General features: G+C 34.7%; 1 non-coding gene and 1 pseudogene across 1 annotated transcript; one reads left to right on the top strand and one right to left on the bottom strand.

Annotated features, from left to right (window-relative positions):
* Positions 1-1,424: 1,424 nt before the first annotated feature.
* On the top strand, positions 1,425-2,527 carry LOC113290311 (annotated as a pseudogene).
* A 10,484-nt stretch (positions 2,528-13,011) lies between these two features.
* Positions 13,012-13,095, bottom strand: LOC113292261. The gene has a single exon (XR_003331747.1). It is a non-coding gene; the product is annotated as a small nucleolar RNA Z102/R77 (small nucleolar RNA).
* Positions 13,096-17,597: the final 4,502 nt, after the last annotated feature.

Genomic DNA, 17,597 nt, shown 5'->3' with positions numbered 1-17,597 from the left:
AATTTTATCCCCTGGTCCGGTACACGTGCGGGACCGGTAATGCGTAATTTCAAAATTCCCAAATTAACCTTCCACCTCTAGATATTTAATCTCCTGGTTCTTATCGTCACATTCTCTTTCAATTTTTGGTTTTGCTCCAAAGAAGCTTTCACGCTGGAGATTTTTTTGATTTCATTAATTGAGTCGCCAATTCGATCCCAAAGCTATCGTTTTGTATATTATAGAAGAACTCCTCCGGTGAAGATTTTTGCAAGATATATAGGTTGATTTTCTTACTGTTGATGTTAGTCTAGTTTTTTTTTTATAATCAATTTTCATCTAGTAATGTTTATTTTAGGGCTCTAATATTAATCGTTTAATGGATGTTTGATTATGTTTTGATCTCCTTGTTTGATTGTTTATTTTATTTTATTAAAAAATAGTTCAGATCTATATGGATAATCATGTTTTTTGTCAATTTCTTCACTAGATCTGATCATATCAGTTTCATTTTGTTGGTTTTAGATGTGTTTCGGTTTATTTTTGTGTATGAACCAACAGTACGTATCTGCAGTACTGACAGAAACCTAGTTTTGAAGACCTTTTTTTATTTGATTCAGAAGTACATATATGGAATATTGAAATAGAAGTGTTTCAATACTGTTTTTTCACGGATTCGTTAATTATTTTTGACATGCATCTGATTGTTGTGTATGAACCAACAGTACGTATATCCCGTACTGACAGAAACCTAGTCTACTTTTAAGAAGAAGAAGAACAAGAACAAGATGGTGCATCGTTATGATTTACGAGGAGAATATTTGTTTTCTGTTTCCAGGTATGCTTTCTAATCATCTTGTTTGATTATTTTGCTCGGTTTTTCTTCTTTTGATTTGTTTTTTTGATTGTATTCTGATAATCAAATCGATTTGATTGATGCTTTTATGGTTTTTAGGTTTGTTACAGTTGTTTTTCGTGTATGAATTGACAGTACATATATGGCGTACTGATACAAAACTCTTCTAATTTTGTTTTATTTGAAGTTTTTCCATTTTTTTTGGTTCGATCCATGAGTATGTATGTATAATACTGATAGGAAGTGCTATTTGCTGTGTTTTTGCTCCTTTTTTAATCTTACCCTTCAGTACTTATGTGAAATACTGTAATATGTCTTTCGATTCTCTTATTTTTCGTAGATCTGTCACCTGTTGTTGTCATACTGTTGATTTGTAGTTCATGAATCTTCAGTACATATATCGCATACTGATAGGAAGTGCTCCTTGTTATGTTTAAGGAGAAGTGAAGAAGATGCAGGCATACAGTGGAGCTGCAATAATGGGTGCTGCTGTACAACAACCCAATCTTTTTACTAAAGGTTCTTCAACTTTTTTTCCCAAGTTGGGTACTACTACTGCGGATAGATTACCTTCTCAAGTTAGGCAGACCCTGAAGTACGTTCAATAATTGATAGTGAGAAGAATCGTCAGTTTAACAGCTTGGAGCTCATTGCTTCAGAGAATTTTACATCTCGCGCAGTGATGGAAGCTGTGGTTCTTGTCTCACAAACAAGTATTCAGAAGGGCTTTCTGGTAAAAGGTAAAGATGATGCTTAATGTTGTATTTTTTCCCTGTATTTGTATTGAAATGCATTTGATCATTTCATTCTGCAATGTAGATACTATGGTGGCAATGAGTACATTGATGAGCTAGAGACACTTTTTCAACAAAGGGCTTTGTTCATGTAACTGGCACAGGGTCTGGATCTTCCTCATGGAGGTCACTTGTCACATGGATTTATGACTCCTAAAAGACGGGTATCTGGGACTTCGATTTATTTTGAATCGATGCCCTACCGTCTTGATGAATCAACAGGTGCTGCTCTGCATTCTTATATTGTGTAATGACTATGTGGTCTATTGTTGTTCATTTATAATTCGTTGATAATTTGCATTCATCACCAAATTCACTTGCAGGCCTTATTGATTATGATATGCTTGAGAAAACTGCCACCCTCTTTCGACCAAAAACTCATCATTGTTGGTGCTAGTGCTTATCCTCGTGATTTAGATTATCCTCGAATGAGAAAGGTATACACATATCTTTTGATTGTCAACAGTTGTTATTCTTAGTGATCAGAGAATCAGACTAGTTAACCCATTACACACACCTAATTCCCTTTCCTGCTATGTTTCTTGAATATTGCAGATTCTGTTGGGGCTTTTCTCATGATGGATATGGCTCACATAAGTGGTCTCGTTGCTGCATCTGTACTTGCCGACCCATTTGAATACTGTGATGTTGTAACAACCACCACTCACAAGGTACATCTAGTCCCATTCATGAAGTCTGCAAGACTGCAACTACTGACACCAACACAAGCAGCATTTGTTTTTATTGGTTTAGGTTCAAGGGTCATGTTGTTTACTATGTCTTCTGTTTCAATTTGCAGTCATTACGAGGTCCCAGAGGTGGCATGATTTTCTTCAAGAAAGATCATGTTCTTTGGGTTGATATGGAATCTACGATTAACAATGCTGTTTTCCCAGGGTTACAGGTAACTAAAACTGTAGCGGTTATTTGTGATTTATCATTGGTTCAACATTATAACATTTTTTAGGTTTGTTACAGTTGTTTTTCGTGTATGAATTGACAGTACATATATGGCGTACTGATACAAAACTCTTCTAATTTTGTTTTATTTGAAGTTTTTCCAATTTTTTTGGTTCGATCCATGAGTATGTATGTATAATACTGATAGGAAGTGCTATTTGCTGTGTTTTTTCTCCTTTTTTAGTCTTACCCTTCAGTACTTATGTGAAATACTGTAATATGTCTTTCGATTCTCTTATTTTTCATAGATCTGTCACCTGTTGTTGTCATACTGTTGATTTGTAGTTCATGAATATTCAGTACATATATCGCATACTGATAGGAAGTGCTCCTTGTTATGTTTGATTCAGTACGTATATGAAATACTGAAATAGATGCTCTTTGTTACGTTTGATTCAGTACTGGAATTGGATATGGAGATGATCTGGAGCTGCAATTCAAAACTTATTGCAAGAAATGACAGATTTTGAATGATAGGAACAGGAGTTGTTGTTGGTTCAGATTTGCAAGCTTGTGAAATTGGTGGTGGTCTTGATGAAGTTACAAATTGGTTGTGACGTGTGTTTGAAAGAAGGTGTGCTGCAAATGGATTTGGAGGAACATAGAAGGTTGGGTTGCTACATTGTATGATCCTACAATGTATGTGATGTAATACGTTTTCTAATTTATTTATCATTGATTCTTACAGATTTGTACTCTACCTGGAAGCAGTGCAGCAAATATGTACTCGAATTTGTAAGCATTCAGATATATAATCGGATTTGTAAGCAGTACGACAGATATGTACTCAGACAGATATGTACTCAAATTTGTAAGCAGTGTAGCAAATATGTACTCGAATTTTTAAGCAGTGTACCAGATATGTACTCAAATTTGTAAGCAGTGTAGACACACACGTTTGGTAGTAATGGGCATTATGGACATTTCCATGTTTTAATTAATTTTGGACCTCCGGATAAAAAAAAATTCCGGTTACACCCTACTATAAATAACTATATGGGCCTAGGACCAAACAAGAAATTTTCCTATATTTATTGGGTGTCAAAAATAGGGACATATAAATAATCTACCCATGAGATAACAACTAAGATCTCAAATTTAAATTGTTCCTCATATCTGAATTGGATTCAAATTGTTCCCGCCATGTCTGAATTGGATTTAAACTGGTCCCCCATTCTTCTTCTAACCTCCCTCTACCTTGGTCCAGCCCGGAAGGTAAGTAGGGATCCTTGTTTCTCTGACCTCCCTCTGGATTGTGAGAACCTACTCGACTTTCAAGGGTTTTTATAAGAAGATTACTTCCAAAAGTGTGTTTGTGTAAATGGTTAATTCTACTTGATAATTGTCGGAAAGAATAATTCGGTGTATAGTGGATTGCTTTGAATCTAGTTATCTAAATTAATAACTAAGTACAGAGGTGGATGTAAACCGATTTTAAAAGAATTATATGTTATAAACGTGTAATTATGTTAAGAATATTTAGGATGAATCTTATTTATTATTGGAATGTCCTTGTGTCTAGCCCTATAAATAGAGATTTTAATGTTTGTCTATGATACACTTGATGAATAAGAATCTCTCTCTTCTTCTCCTCTACTCTGTGTCTTCTTCTCTAGTTTATAGTTTTACAATATTATCTACGTTAACCAGAGCTCATTTTGGTCATAAAGAGTTTATTATGATACCCTTTAGTTTAGTTCTAGCAACCGTATCTATGATTTCATCCCAAACAGTTTTCACGGGGTTGCGTTAGAGTATTTATGATTGAACACTCCCATAGTACATGGGCTTACTGGTACCATAAAATATTTAATAGACCGAGAATACAATATTTGAACTTTTAACTGACTAGTAATTTTTTTTTAAATCCCAAACTAATTTTAACATTTGTTTCCTAATTATCTTATTAGTGGGACGGAGGAAGTATATTTTAATTTTTTTCTTATTGTTCTATTGACTCATGATTTTACTAACAATTTTCATAAATCGTGATTGTTTTGGTTTGCATTTTCTACAGATAAAATTAATTTAGATAATGTCGGAAGTGAAGGAATAGCTAACAAACAATTCAGTGTGCACTGTAAATCGGCGATTTTTGGGTGTCTCCTGCAAACCCTAGAAGCCAATCTCAAAAATCCACCATGATTCCTTCCAATCTCATTAGCTAAAACCTTATTCCGCCGGCCCCAGACACGATGTAGTCATCATTTTTTCACTGAGTGACGATCTGATGTTGTCATGTCTAATTTCCATTTGCTGCTGTTGCTTGCGTTTTTTATTTAATTAATGGATCTCCTCTTGACCCGCTCTTGGTTTCCTCTCAAGTCCAAAGATTTTGATTTGCTGGAGTACTTCTCTTCCTACCGATGATGGATTATTCAATTGAATCTCAAATGTTTCTCCATGGGTCTACGCAAGTTCTTCATCAGGATGTCTCTCTACCTAGCCATCTACTGATGCCGATTTGGCACTCCAATTCCAAGGTACTTTGGTTCTCCCCTATATCAGTCCTCATCATTCTACTTTTTCCGATCATAGAAATTTCACATTAAGAATCTTAAGTAATTGGCTGCTGCTGTAACCTTTTTACCCATAACCTTCTCAAATACATGTCCCTACATGTTTCCTGCGTTTGTTATGCAATACCCTTCCCAAACCCATTTTTTCTTTGACTTTCATCATCATGATTTGCTCTTGTTTTCTGTGAAAGACATCTTCAAATTGAACTCGAAAATATCAGTACATTGCATAACCATCTAGCTCATATATCTCAGTCACCTGCCTTTAGTTGCCTTTTCAATCTGATTTCAAAATTTGTTTTGCTTTTTTTTTTTTTTTGTTTGCTCAATCACATATTTTTTTTATAAATTGAATAGTCAAAGTTATACAACTAGCAACCAACAAGAAGGAAAAGTTAAATTACAAAAGACAGAGCAAAAAGAAAAAACAAGCAAAGACAGCTATGGCTTAATATTAACTAGCCTAGACTGTAAGTTGAAGAAATTGATTATTTGAGAATCATAGTCATGAACCCATCTTTTACCTTGCATTCTAATACCTCCATCATGGACCACTTGAATAATTCTACTTTTGAAACTATGAATATTGACCTTTCCATTCTCAAATAGAATTGAATTCTTTAGGAACCATAATTCTTTCATTATTGCACTAGCTGCTGTGATCCATATCTCCCTTATCAGTGGACTATGTTGTGTTGCTGCTTGACATACATCTGTAAATGATGATGGCCTGGGAAAAACAAAGACTGAACATAGCCAATTCCAGATTTGACTACTAAAATCACATTTCCACAAGGTATGCTCCATGTTGTCTTGTTCTGCAACACACACACACAGCATCTAGAAAGCATTTCATAACCTTCATTTCTCATTGTTTCATCATCTACATATACTCCTTGAAGAATCTTCCAAATATTACAAGCAATAGAAGGATGTAAAAAGTTTTTCCATATGAAAGAAGGCCATACCAGTTGTTGCTGCTTGAATCTCAATTTTTCCACTGCCATTGCTGTAGTGAAGATTCCATTTGTACTTCAAGTCCATATTATATTGTCAGATCTACCATCAATTGCAGACATGTTTCCCATGACAAAAACAGATTGTAATTCAAAGAGAATTTCCCATTGTCTTTAATCAGATCTTTTACTTTCATCTGGATATTGTTTTTAACAAGGTCAGAATATCCAATTTTATTTATCATGGGATACGTTTCATACAAGTATCAAACCAAACTGAAATCCCAGCACCATCACCAACACTCCATTTAATGTCATCTTTAAGAGATGACCAAGCCCATTTAAGACCAGAATAAACAGATGATGGTTTCCAGTTTTCAAACCATTGACCTTGTTTATTCTTAAATTTAGCAGCAAAGAAAAGAGCCCATTCTTCTTTAGAATTCACCATTTTCCATATTATTTTCATAAGAAAGGCCTTGTTAATAATTTCCAGTCTTCTAATACCAAGACCCCCTTCATTGTATGGTGTACAAACCTTCTTCCATGATAATATTTTGAATTTTCTATCTTCACTGTTGCTAGACCATAAGAAGTTCCTTATAAGTTTTTCACAAATTTTAATGACTGAATCAATCCATCTATAAACAGTCATATTATATAATGGAATACTACGTAACACTGATTTGACAAGAACTAAACTTTCAGCAAAAGATAACAATCTTCCTTTCTATTTAGCTAGTCTGTGTTGGATCATTTCTACCATTGCTGAAGTTACTCTTCCAGGAGATAAAATTACTCCTAAGTACTTATCAGGAAATTTAGATAATTCCATATTGACTATCTCACATATTTGCTGTTTCCTAGTAGAAGTAACTCCATCTATGAAACACTTACTTTTATCTTTATTGATTAATTGACCTGAGCTAGCTTGATATTCATCAATCAATGTGAATAAACTGTTTAAAGATTTCTAAGATCCGTTGCAAAATATAAAAACATCATCTGCAAAGAAGAGATGAGTTTGATGAATACCATTTTTAATCACCATAGGAAGTATTTTACCTTGATTTACTAACTGAGAAATGTTCCTGCTAAGAACATCTTCCATCAATACAAAAAAAAAGAGGTGATAATGGATCATCCTGCTTTAAACCTCTTCCCATTGAAAAGTATCCACAAGGTCCATAATTAACCATCACTGACATTTTTGCTGATTCAAATAATGTAAGTAACCAATCACACCATGAAGAAGAAAAACCATATTTCTGCAAGACTTGAAAAAGAAACTTTCAACTCACAGAATCATAAGATTGAGAGATATCAAGTTTGAAAGCTACATTACTTCCTCTTCTTTTTCTTTTCATTTCATTCACCATCTCAGAAGCAAGCAAAATTTGCTCATGAATACTCTTACCCTTGATGTAAGTTGCTTGTTGAGGATATATCAATTTAACCATAAGACTATTCATTCTTACTGTAATGATTTTAGTGAAAATTTTGAATAGTACATTGCTTAAACCAATTGGTCTAAACTGGTTTGCCTTTTTTGCTCCTTGACATTTTGGAAGAAGAACAAGGAAATTAGAGTTCAGTCCTCTTAGTATGAATCTTATTTTCCAACAAAATTGAATTGCTGCCACTAAATCAGTACAAATAATTTCCCAACAGGTTCTGTAGAAAATACCAGAAAAACTATATGGGCCAGGAGAACTTTCTGGATCCATTTGAAAAATGATATTTTTGATTTCTTCATAGCTTGGTAAAGCATCCAACATTTCTTGATCTGAAGTACTTACTAATGAAGGAATAACATCCAATAATTTTTCTGAAATATTAACTTCTTGAAACTCAATTTGTTGTTGAAAATGATGAACTAATTAATCAGCAATGAGAGAAGGATCAGATATGATATCACCATTGTTATCTTCAAGTTCACTAATTAAATTTGTTGGTTGCCTTATCTTCATCTTGGTGTGAAAGAATTGAGTGTTTGCTGCTCCTTCTTGGATCCATTTTTCTCTTGATTTTTGCCTTAGCATCACATTAGCTTACTTCTCTACTGGCATGTTCATTTTGAGTTGTCACTAAGTTATTTGAAGCATCTTCATCAAAAGGATGGGCATCTGAATATTGCATTGCTACTTTAACTTGTTCTTCTGGTTCTTTTATTTTAACTTGAACATTTCCAAAAACCTTCCAGTTCCATTCATTCAACTCCTTTTTTAAGGCCTTTAACTTCTGCATAAAGATATAAGCTGGATCACCTGAAATATGCTTAGACCAACATTCTTTGACAACTGATAAAAATTCTGGGTGATAGATCCACATTTTTTAAACTTTTCTTGGACAATTATGAGGTTTAGTAATATTAGAACAACCTCCCAATAATGGTGCATGATCTGACACTATTCTTAAACCAACTTTATATCCCCAATCTCCAAATTTTTGTAGCCATTGTTGATTAAAGACTGCTCTATCTAGAGTGCATAAAATTTTGTTTTTTCCTTGCTGGCAATTTGACCATGAGAATTGTAACCATGTTTTAGGTGCTTGAATAAGATCACAATTATCTAAACAAGTTGAAAATTCTAACATTGAAGTTTTGTTAGGAGATTTGCCACCCATTTTTTCATCTAGTGAAATAACTGCATTAAAATCACCTAAATCTATCCAAGGTTTGTTTAACTCACTGATGATTTCCATTTATGACCATAAAAACCTTCTTTGAACTTTCTTTACATGAGAATGAACTCCAGATACAAAAACATCTCCAATACTCACTGTAATCATTTGACTAGAAACCAAAATTACTTGAGGAGTTGAAATATTTTTACTCCAAAATAAGCATATGTTACCTTTATTATTTGATGTAGAATTGTGAATCACCATACTCTGCATTCCATCTAAATTTAATTTCTCACAAAAAGAGGCACTGCATTTTACTTTTGGTTTTGCAATCCAAACTAAAGAAAGACTAAACTGGTTAACTAAAGACCTTAATTTATCCTGAGCTCTAGGGCTTCTCAGGCCCCTGATGTTCCAATATATTATCTTCATTTAACAGGAGGAGGAGGATTTTTAGTACCCCCTTTTTCCTTGATTTTTCATGAAATTATACTTATTATTTGTTGGAAATTGTTTAGTTACCTTTACTGGATCAGTTGGACTTGTAGCAGTTGATGAAGATGCAGTATTAGATACCATTTCCTTTTCAACTATTTTGGACCAAGAAGTCACTTTAACAACTTCATTGGATACTTGACCAGTTTTCCCATCTAATACTTGATAGTAGTACTTTCTAAACTGTTAACTGCCTTTGGTGTTGAAACATTTGGAACTTCTTTAATGACAGCTTCATTTCCTATTTCACCTTCTTCACATTCAAGAGGACTAAATTTGCTTCTGTGCAATATATTATTTCCTGTAGTTAGCTTGATAACTTGTGTTTCATGAATAGTATTAACTATAGAATCTTCACCTTCTCCACAAATATCAAATGGAATTTATTGATGCTTTGCTGGTGTAGTAAATTGTTTTTGACTATTCTCTCCATCTGCATTAGCTGCTTTAGTTTTATTCTGCTCAACTCTACATTCTGTAGTTAAATGACCAATGATTTTGCAATTATGACAGAATTTAGGATATACAGGAATTGACATATCCTGAAAAAGCCTCCAAACTTTGTACGAATCCAAATTTTGTTAGGAATAGAATGAGAAAAATCTATCTCAACTAGAACATTAGCATAATAACCAACCTCACAATTTGCAGTAGCATAATCAATCTTAATAGGGGTTCCAATTTCCTTACATATTTTGAAGAGAATTTCCTCCTTCCAAAATTCCAAACCTAACCCAGGTAAACGAACCCAAACTTGATCTTTAGATGCACGTTGTGATGATGGTCTGAAATTTGAAACCCAATTTCTAACCTGTAATACTTGACCATTAACTTCCCACTGGCCAGATTTGATAGTCATTCGATCAACTTCATTATCAAGCTTTTTTTTTGTAAGTTAAAATGCATAAAAAAGACTAACTTCATTATCAAGCTTAATGGTAAAGAAACCTCTTCCTAGATGAATGAGTTTACATTTTCCTACCAATTTCCATTGTTGACGTAAAATAATAGCAGCATCCACAAATTTAATCTTCTGTAAATATAACCTACCAATGAGAGAAAATTTTCAAGGATTTAAACCCTCCTCAAACAGATCATCAGGTAAATCTATTGAAGGAATTTTGGAATCAGAATTGTTTCGATGTAAACCTAATTTTTTTGAAGGAGAATCATCAGAACAAGTGGTTTTCGGACAAGAATCCATGGAAAAAACCTGAATCAATGATATCTAATCATTAAACTATGAAGAAAACAAGAATTAATGACGTTGATTTCACCTGAATTGATTAAGATGAGCACAGAATTTGAGATTTCAAAGAAAAAAATTTCGCTAAGTCAATCGCCCCAATGTGTGAGTATCACAAGCATCTGTATTCTTCTTAATGGATCTCCTATCAAATTTGTTTTGTTTTGTTTTGCTTTCGATTTTCTATTTTTGATATATCTTGTTCTGTATCACTGTGTCCAATTATTGACAAAGTGATGGAGCTTTTAGAAGCTTTTAAAATCTTTTTTAGAGTCAATCTTAACCCTATTAAGGAAATGGAAGTTCAAGCTTGTGGGTGGTTTTTTAACCAGAATGAAAAAATTAAACAATAAAATTAAACAAAATTATTTTGTTCTTAGAAATGCTTTAAGAGATATATGATGTTTTGTTGGAGGGTTATCTGTTAGCAAGTTTAATAAGTTCTTCTATCTTTTTGTTTGAATTTCGTCACGAATGATTAATGTTCTCAGGCAGGAGATTTAAGTTATATATGGTTCACATTAAGGCCTTGGCACCCTTTTTAAACCTATAAAACTTTTCAACCATTTGTAAGGATTTCGAGATCGTTTTACACATTCTTTTATCTGAGCAAATACTTCTTTTCAATGTCAAAGCCAACTCTTCAGACCCAGAGGGATTATTGCATACATTGACCCAATATATTCCCATAATGGTTACAACATCATGCTTATTTGGCCAAGAATCAACCTGTCTCAGCCTAATTTGATATCTTAGATCCAATTATCTGTCTTGGAGTTAACTGGATGGCATTCTAGTTTCTAGAATTACCAAGATTGCTTTATAAGTACTGCAATAGATTAGGGATTATTGCTGAAGACTGCATTGACATCTTCCTCCTCAACCAACCAAAAATGCAGTCTCCAGATCAATACCAGCTAGTCCCCATGACTGGAGTAGAGATGCACCCATTCCATTGCTTCATCTGCTCATAGATCAAACTGTAATTTCTTGCTCGGAAGGGAAACATACATATAGTGGATACAATCGGAGAGGATTCAATTCAAAGAATTGAGTAGTCTTGAATTGGTACCAGCAGCATCATCCATCTGAGCAACGACAGCAGCAAAGCCATCTGACAGTATCTTTCTGTAAAACTGCTATAACAATATCAGTAACACCAGCAGCAACAATCAGCAACTACCAACCTGCATCCGCCAATCCAAGATGTTACATCAGCTCAGCACAAGGCACATCAGCACAAGACGTGTATACACTCACTCAGCTTTAAGTATGATGATACTACATTTATGGGGCCGGTGGAACTCACTACGGGAAAAATAATCATTGACGACACAAGATAAGAGTTGCAGTACCCCTACGACAACTCCATTTCATGCATTGTGGAACGGGGGTATTGTAAAAAGTCCAAGTTTTTCTACAATGGTTGACAAGTGTTGTAAAGGGTGATGTCATTCATGGTTCGACAATAGTTTGTCAATGTTGTGATTCTCTTTCGATTTTTTTTGATAACCTAACACAACTCTTGCTTGTATTGTAGAACAATCGTGGACAACATAAGTAGTATATCGTAGAAACATATGCAACAACAATTACCAGTATTATGAATAATATTTGCACATCACTTGTATGAATTGTCGAACTATCTTGGACAACACAAACTTATGTTGTAAAGTAACTGTTTCGTAGTCGAAAACTGGAAGACAACATCGATTAGTATTGTGAATACTACTATCATTACACTTCCTAGAGTTGTACAACTATACTGAACAACTCCTACTTATGTTGCAAGATTTGTTTTTACAATACCCTTAACAGTTGTAATATTTGAAGTAACAACTTCTGTTTTCTGTAAATGAATGTGTAACTACAAATTTTATTAGAAGGTGTGTGCATAAAACTATTTTGAAAAAAAAATTATAGCTGAAACTGGATTGCCGAAAGTATTTCACATTCACATTAACCTGCCAGTGCAATACACTTACATTCATTCAAGTTAACCTACTAGTGTTAACCACATACATTCAAAAAATGGCAGTGATACAAAAGTTGAGTTTTCTAAACACACTCCAAAAAGATTATGAAGATGTCTATGGGAACACTAATTGATCCTTGGGCCATGTAATAAAACTTCCGACAACATTACTAACATACTTGAACTCTGAAGTTGGCATGTAGACATAAGCATCATCCACATGAGCAGTAATCACACACTGTGTGCCAGATCATAATGAATCTGGAAACCGCATCCCATTCAAGTTACTATAATTTGTGGGGGAACTGCCATTTCTATTTCGGTAGGAGCCATCATTGAAGGCCTGACGAAGTCTTCTTCAACCTTAGGTTGGTGGATGGTAACATCAGGCAATGGAGTCATTGGACCATTCTTTCCTTTAGGATCTTAATCCAACATGTTCTTGACCTTGATGCCAATAACACCTTGCTCAACAAAACAAACAACAATGAACTTTAAGTTAGAAGATGAACGAAATTTCCAGAAATAAAGAAAATATAACTCGGCACACAACAAAAGAAGTAAAACAGAAAAAAAAAAGGCGCTCTTTAGTAGGACTGGAGAGAATGATCAGATAGACGGAATACATTTATGTCACCTTTTCGACAATCAAACCAATAGGGAAATTATCTAATCATCACCTCATACTCTCCACTGTCTCACTCTAAATAAAAATGAAACAAACAAAAGTAAACCAAACAACAATTAATATACTAATGAAAGATACAGTTTAAGTTAGTAAAAATAAATGGTGTAGAAACTGACCAGTCTAAGAAGGACGTGTCTAACGGATGAATCAATGTACTCGTAAATTAGCTGACCAGAAGAAATCATGTATCCATCCTTGAACTTCATTGACTTTGCACGAGCTTCCCTAAGCTTTTCACTCACAATAACCTGTAACAATTACAAACTTGAAATTTATATCATATCAAGCAGAACAAAGGGTTAAGACTGGAATATACGAAATAATAGTAGCAGATTGTACCTCGCAACCTTAGGCACCACTTTCCATAATAAATCTCAAAACACCATGCAAGCCCTGAGCACAGAAATTGCATTAGTGATATATAATGAGATTTGGTGATTCATAAATCAAAAGTCAGGACCCTTCAATAGATTTAAAAAATACAAGAATATAATCAAAAAGGAAAAAGCCAGGCTCTGCCAACAAGAAACTGACATTACTGCACAGATGGCCGTAGAACATTCTAATAGTCGAAAATAATACAAAAAACTGTAAGCAGATATATGAGGGAATATGGCTACCCTAGCTGATAAACATGAAACTAAGGCATCATGAGCTAAATAGCTTGGAAAAGCATAATTCATGTAGTCATCTTCCAACACAAAGTTGGTAACAAAGTATACCTATTTGCTTTATAGATGACACACAGATGTTCGTAGTATTTAACAAACGGTAGGGTAGAAAAGAGCAACTGCGATTCAATTAAAAAACAAACAGTGCCTTTCACTCTCTCCATTATTGTTGAAACCACGCATATCCATACAAAATACAAGTTTAACATGATTCACAAATGGCCGCAGAACAAGATGGTAAGTAAATCCCTTATAAATGCTGGATAAAATCTTCAACAAAGCACAGTAACTTGACTAAAACATGAGACAACTTGTAATAATCTCAAGATTTCCAACATATATTTGCAAGTACTGTAAGCATACTTCCTAGTGTTCCCACACTTTCACACTTTCCCTATTAAGGAAAATTCAGGGAATGGAAAATTTCACAATTTAACTCATTCCACAATGTAAAATCTGAAGTGACATTATATTTATAACTGGTATCGTTTACCATCTACCAAATTCAAACAGTTTTATCTCATTCATATGGATGAGATACTCACCATAACCTTCTCAGTTTCTGCGTTAAAGTCGCGCAATTATAGGATGGATATCAAACACCCTTGGTCAGCACTTCTAAAAACCACACAAGCACATACTTCACATCTTCAGCTTATTTGATTTGGTCTCATTTATAAATCCCCTGTGAAAATTGGTGCCTCAGAAGGTAGAAACCCCTGTGAAAATTGAAGTAGTAGAAATCCAATTATCAATCAGTTCATCTAAAATCAATAATAAACTTTAAAAAGAAAAGAAAAAAAAATCAAACTTACATCAAGGGATAACTGAGAGCACAATTGCTATTGTGCTGAACCCTAGCATTGCAATTGAATCATGAGAAGATGGGGTATCAGTGTATTCGAATCCATCTCATCTTCTTAACAGCAACTGCAGCAACGATTTACATCTCGTCTTGATTTCAATCCGTAGTTTTGAAATCCGATAGATTTAAGGTGCAACTTGGGTTAGGGATGAATTTCTATATGGTTAGAGATGGTGAGCTAATAGGTACCGATATTCCATTCTCAGTACCACCATTTCAGCATATAACCAGTACCACTGCCATCAACATTACATTCTTCCATGTCTTCTTGTTCATATCCTGCTGCTATAAACACTACATTACATCATCTTTCACAGCTTTAACCTTAATATCAACCTCTCTAGAGATTCTTGAACATAACCAAGCCCTTACTACCTATTTCATATCCATCTCATTCTATGCATCAAGTTAATATCCTGTAACGGAAACATTCCATTCCTGCACATATTTGACCATGACTATCACTCAGCTCAAGTCCAGCACCAGACTCAGCTAACTCCATTATTTGTTTCAAACAACAACAACATGCCCTCAACATGCTCAAGTCGAACACCATACTCAGCTAACTCCATTCACTTCTTCATTTCTTCATCACCAGTTCTGTCATTTACATCCTGAATCTCCAAAACTTGTTGTTTTTGTTCTCAACTGATGGCAACAGTTAACACCACCAGTTACATTCATCTATAGAAGCAGCAGTATTCAAAACTTCAATATCAAACCGAAACCATGAATATCAACATTATACTTCTTCATCTGAACCCTAACAACAAGCACACAACCACACAATTACCACAAAACCCATCTTCTTATGATTGAAATCGATCTCAGCTTCCCCTTTAATCAATTCAAATCTTCAAATCTATCACAGAATCATACATCCAACACAAACCCTAGCTCTGATTTTATCAATCCTCCAACACAATAGAACCCTAGTTCTTCATAAATCTGCTCATGTCTTCTATCTATCTGAGGGAATCAATCGAACCCATCTCTGTTTTCAGTTGAAGCTCAGAAACCCTCATTTAGATTTCCATCTTCTCCCTGAGTTCTTCATCTGCATCTATGCTTGAATTAACTTCAAAAACTCTTGTCTTCTCTCAAACAGAACCTCACAGACCAATGGTACCATTTACTGCCAGAATTCATCCAAATCACCCATAGAATTTCACTATTTCGGTTGTCAACTCAGACTCTACCCAGCTAAAACATCAACCATTCAACCACAAACTCATCGTCCCCAATTGAGCTCAGAGATTTTGATTTTGAAATCTAGGGTTTGTTTTTTTCAGCTCAACATTGAGATTCGGGGGGTTTTTATTTTTGTTTTGAAATCTAGGGTTCGGTTATGGGAATTGGGATGAGGTTCTAGATTGAGAAGAAGATTTTGATGAATCGAGAACTTCTAGAGATGGAAGAATTGAGTTATGTGATGAAGATTTGAAGGAAACTTGAGTTAGGGCCTCCGTTGATTGTTACCGACAAGAAATTTGGTTTTGTGTAACTTGAATCAGTGATGGGGTTGATTAGAATTTGGTTCAGATCTGGATTTGATGAGCTGCTACAATTGACTGTTGCGGATGAGAGAAAGGGGGAGTTAAAGAGAGAGATTGAGAGAAGATGATGAAGAAGAGGGGTCGAGAGAAGAGCAGCGGTGGTGATGGAGCGTCGCCGTCATCTGTGGAGTAGAGGTGTTCTTCAGCGGTGGTGATTGAGAGAAAAACAGATAGGAATTGGGTTCGAGTGGTTGAAGGAGGGTTATGCTTCGGAAAAAAAGAAGAAGAAAAGAGTGAATTCGAATGAAAATGATGGACGGTTGAGATTGTATTTGAGATGCTCATACGGATTAAGAAAAGATCTTGACGGTTGAGATTGTATTTAGGATGCTCATGCGGATTGAGAAGTATGTGTTTCATTTTGTTCTAATACGAGCTCATGTATTCGGTTTGATTATCAACCTTCGACACGAAAAAAATCCAAAAAAAATATGAATAAATGTAGCACATTCTTATCGACATTTTGATATAAAAAAAATCCAAAAAATGTATAAGAATAAAGTTGAAAAATAAGAAATCAATCCGATAATTGGTGTGTTTCTTTGTGCTTTTGTGCTTTCTCTTTGTGCTTCCGGTTTGAATTTCGACTAGTTACATAGGTCATGATGTAATTTTGACTAGTCATACATGTCATGAAGTAGCTTTAGTTCACATTAATAGCATGATATATCATCGAAATCGATAAATATGAAGCTCAATGTCGATTCAAACTTCAAATGTGGTATAACGACATACAAACTATGAACCAAGAAGCTATGAGAGGGTTCTGACTTCAAACTTAGCATGATACATCATCAAAATCGATAAATATGAAGCTCAATGTCGATTCGAACTTCAAACTTGGTATAAAAGCCTATAATCTATGAACCACGAAGCTCTGAGAGGGTTCTGACTTCAAAATTAGCATGATACATCATCGAAATTGATGAATATGAAGCTCAGTGTCGATCCAAACTTCAAGTTCGGTATAACGACTTACAAACTATGAACAAGAAGTCTGAAAGTCCACAAAAACGATGAATCCAACCATTTACTGGTAAGATTCCATGGAAATATTCTACGAAACCTTAAACACACACAAAACTTGGTAAGAACGATGAATCCATCCATTTACAGGTAAGATTCCTTCGGAATATTCTACGAAACCTTAAACAAACCCTATTTCTGCACATTGGATGCAAACCAGACTCCGAGATCGAAACCTGGCAGCGAGTGGACTACTCTAAGTCAGAAACTTGGTAAGAACGACGAATCCATCGATTTACAGGTAAGATTCCTTCGGAATATTCTACGAAACCTTAAACAACCCTATTTCTATATTGTATGCATACAAGGCTCCGATCGAAACCTGGCTGGTTGACTACTCTAAGTCAGAAACTTGGTAAGAACGACGAATCCATCCATTTACA

The sequence above is a fragment of the Papaver somniferum genome, chromosome 6 (assembly GCF_003573695.1).
Source record: "Papaver somniferum cultivar HN1 chromosome 6, ASM357369v1, whole genome shotgun sequence".
NCBI lineage: Eukaryota > Viridiplantae > Streptophyta > Magnoliopsida > Ranunculales > Papaveraceae > Papaver > Papaver somniferum.
Note: the sequence above shows the minus strand (reverse complement) of the source record. Positions and strands in the feature narration are given on the sequence as shown.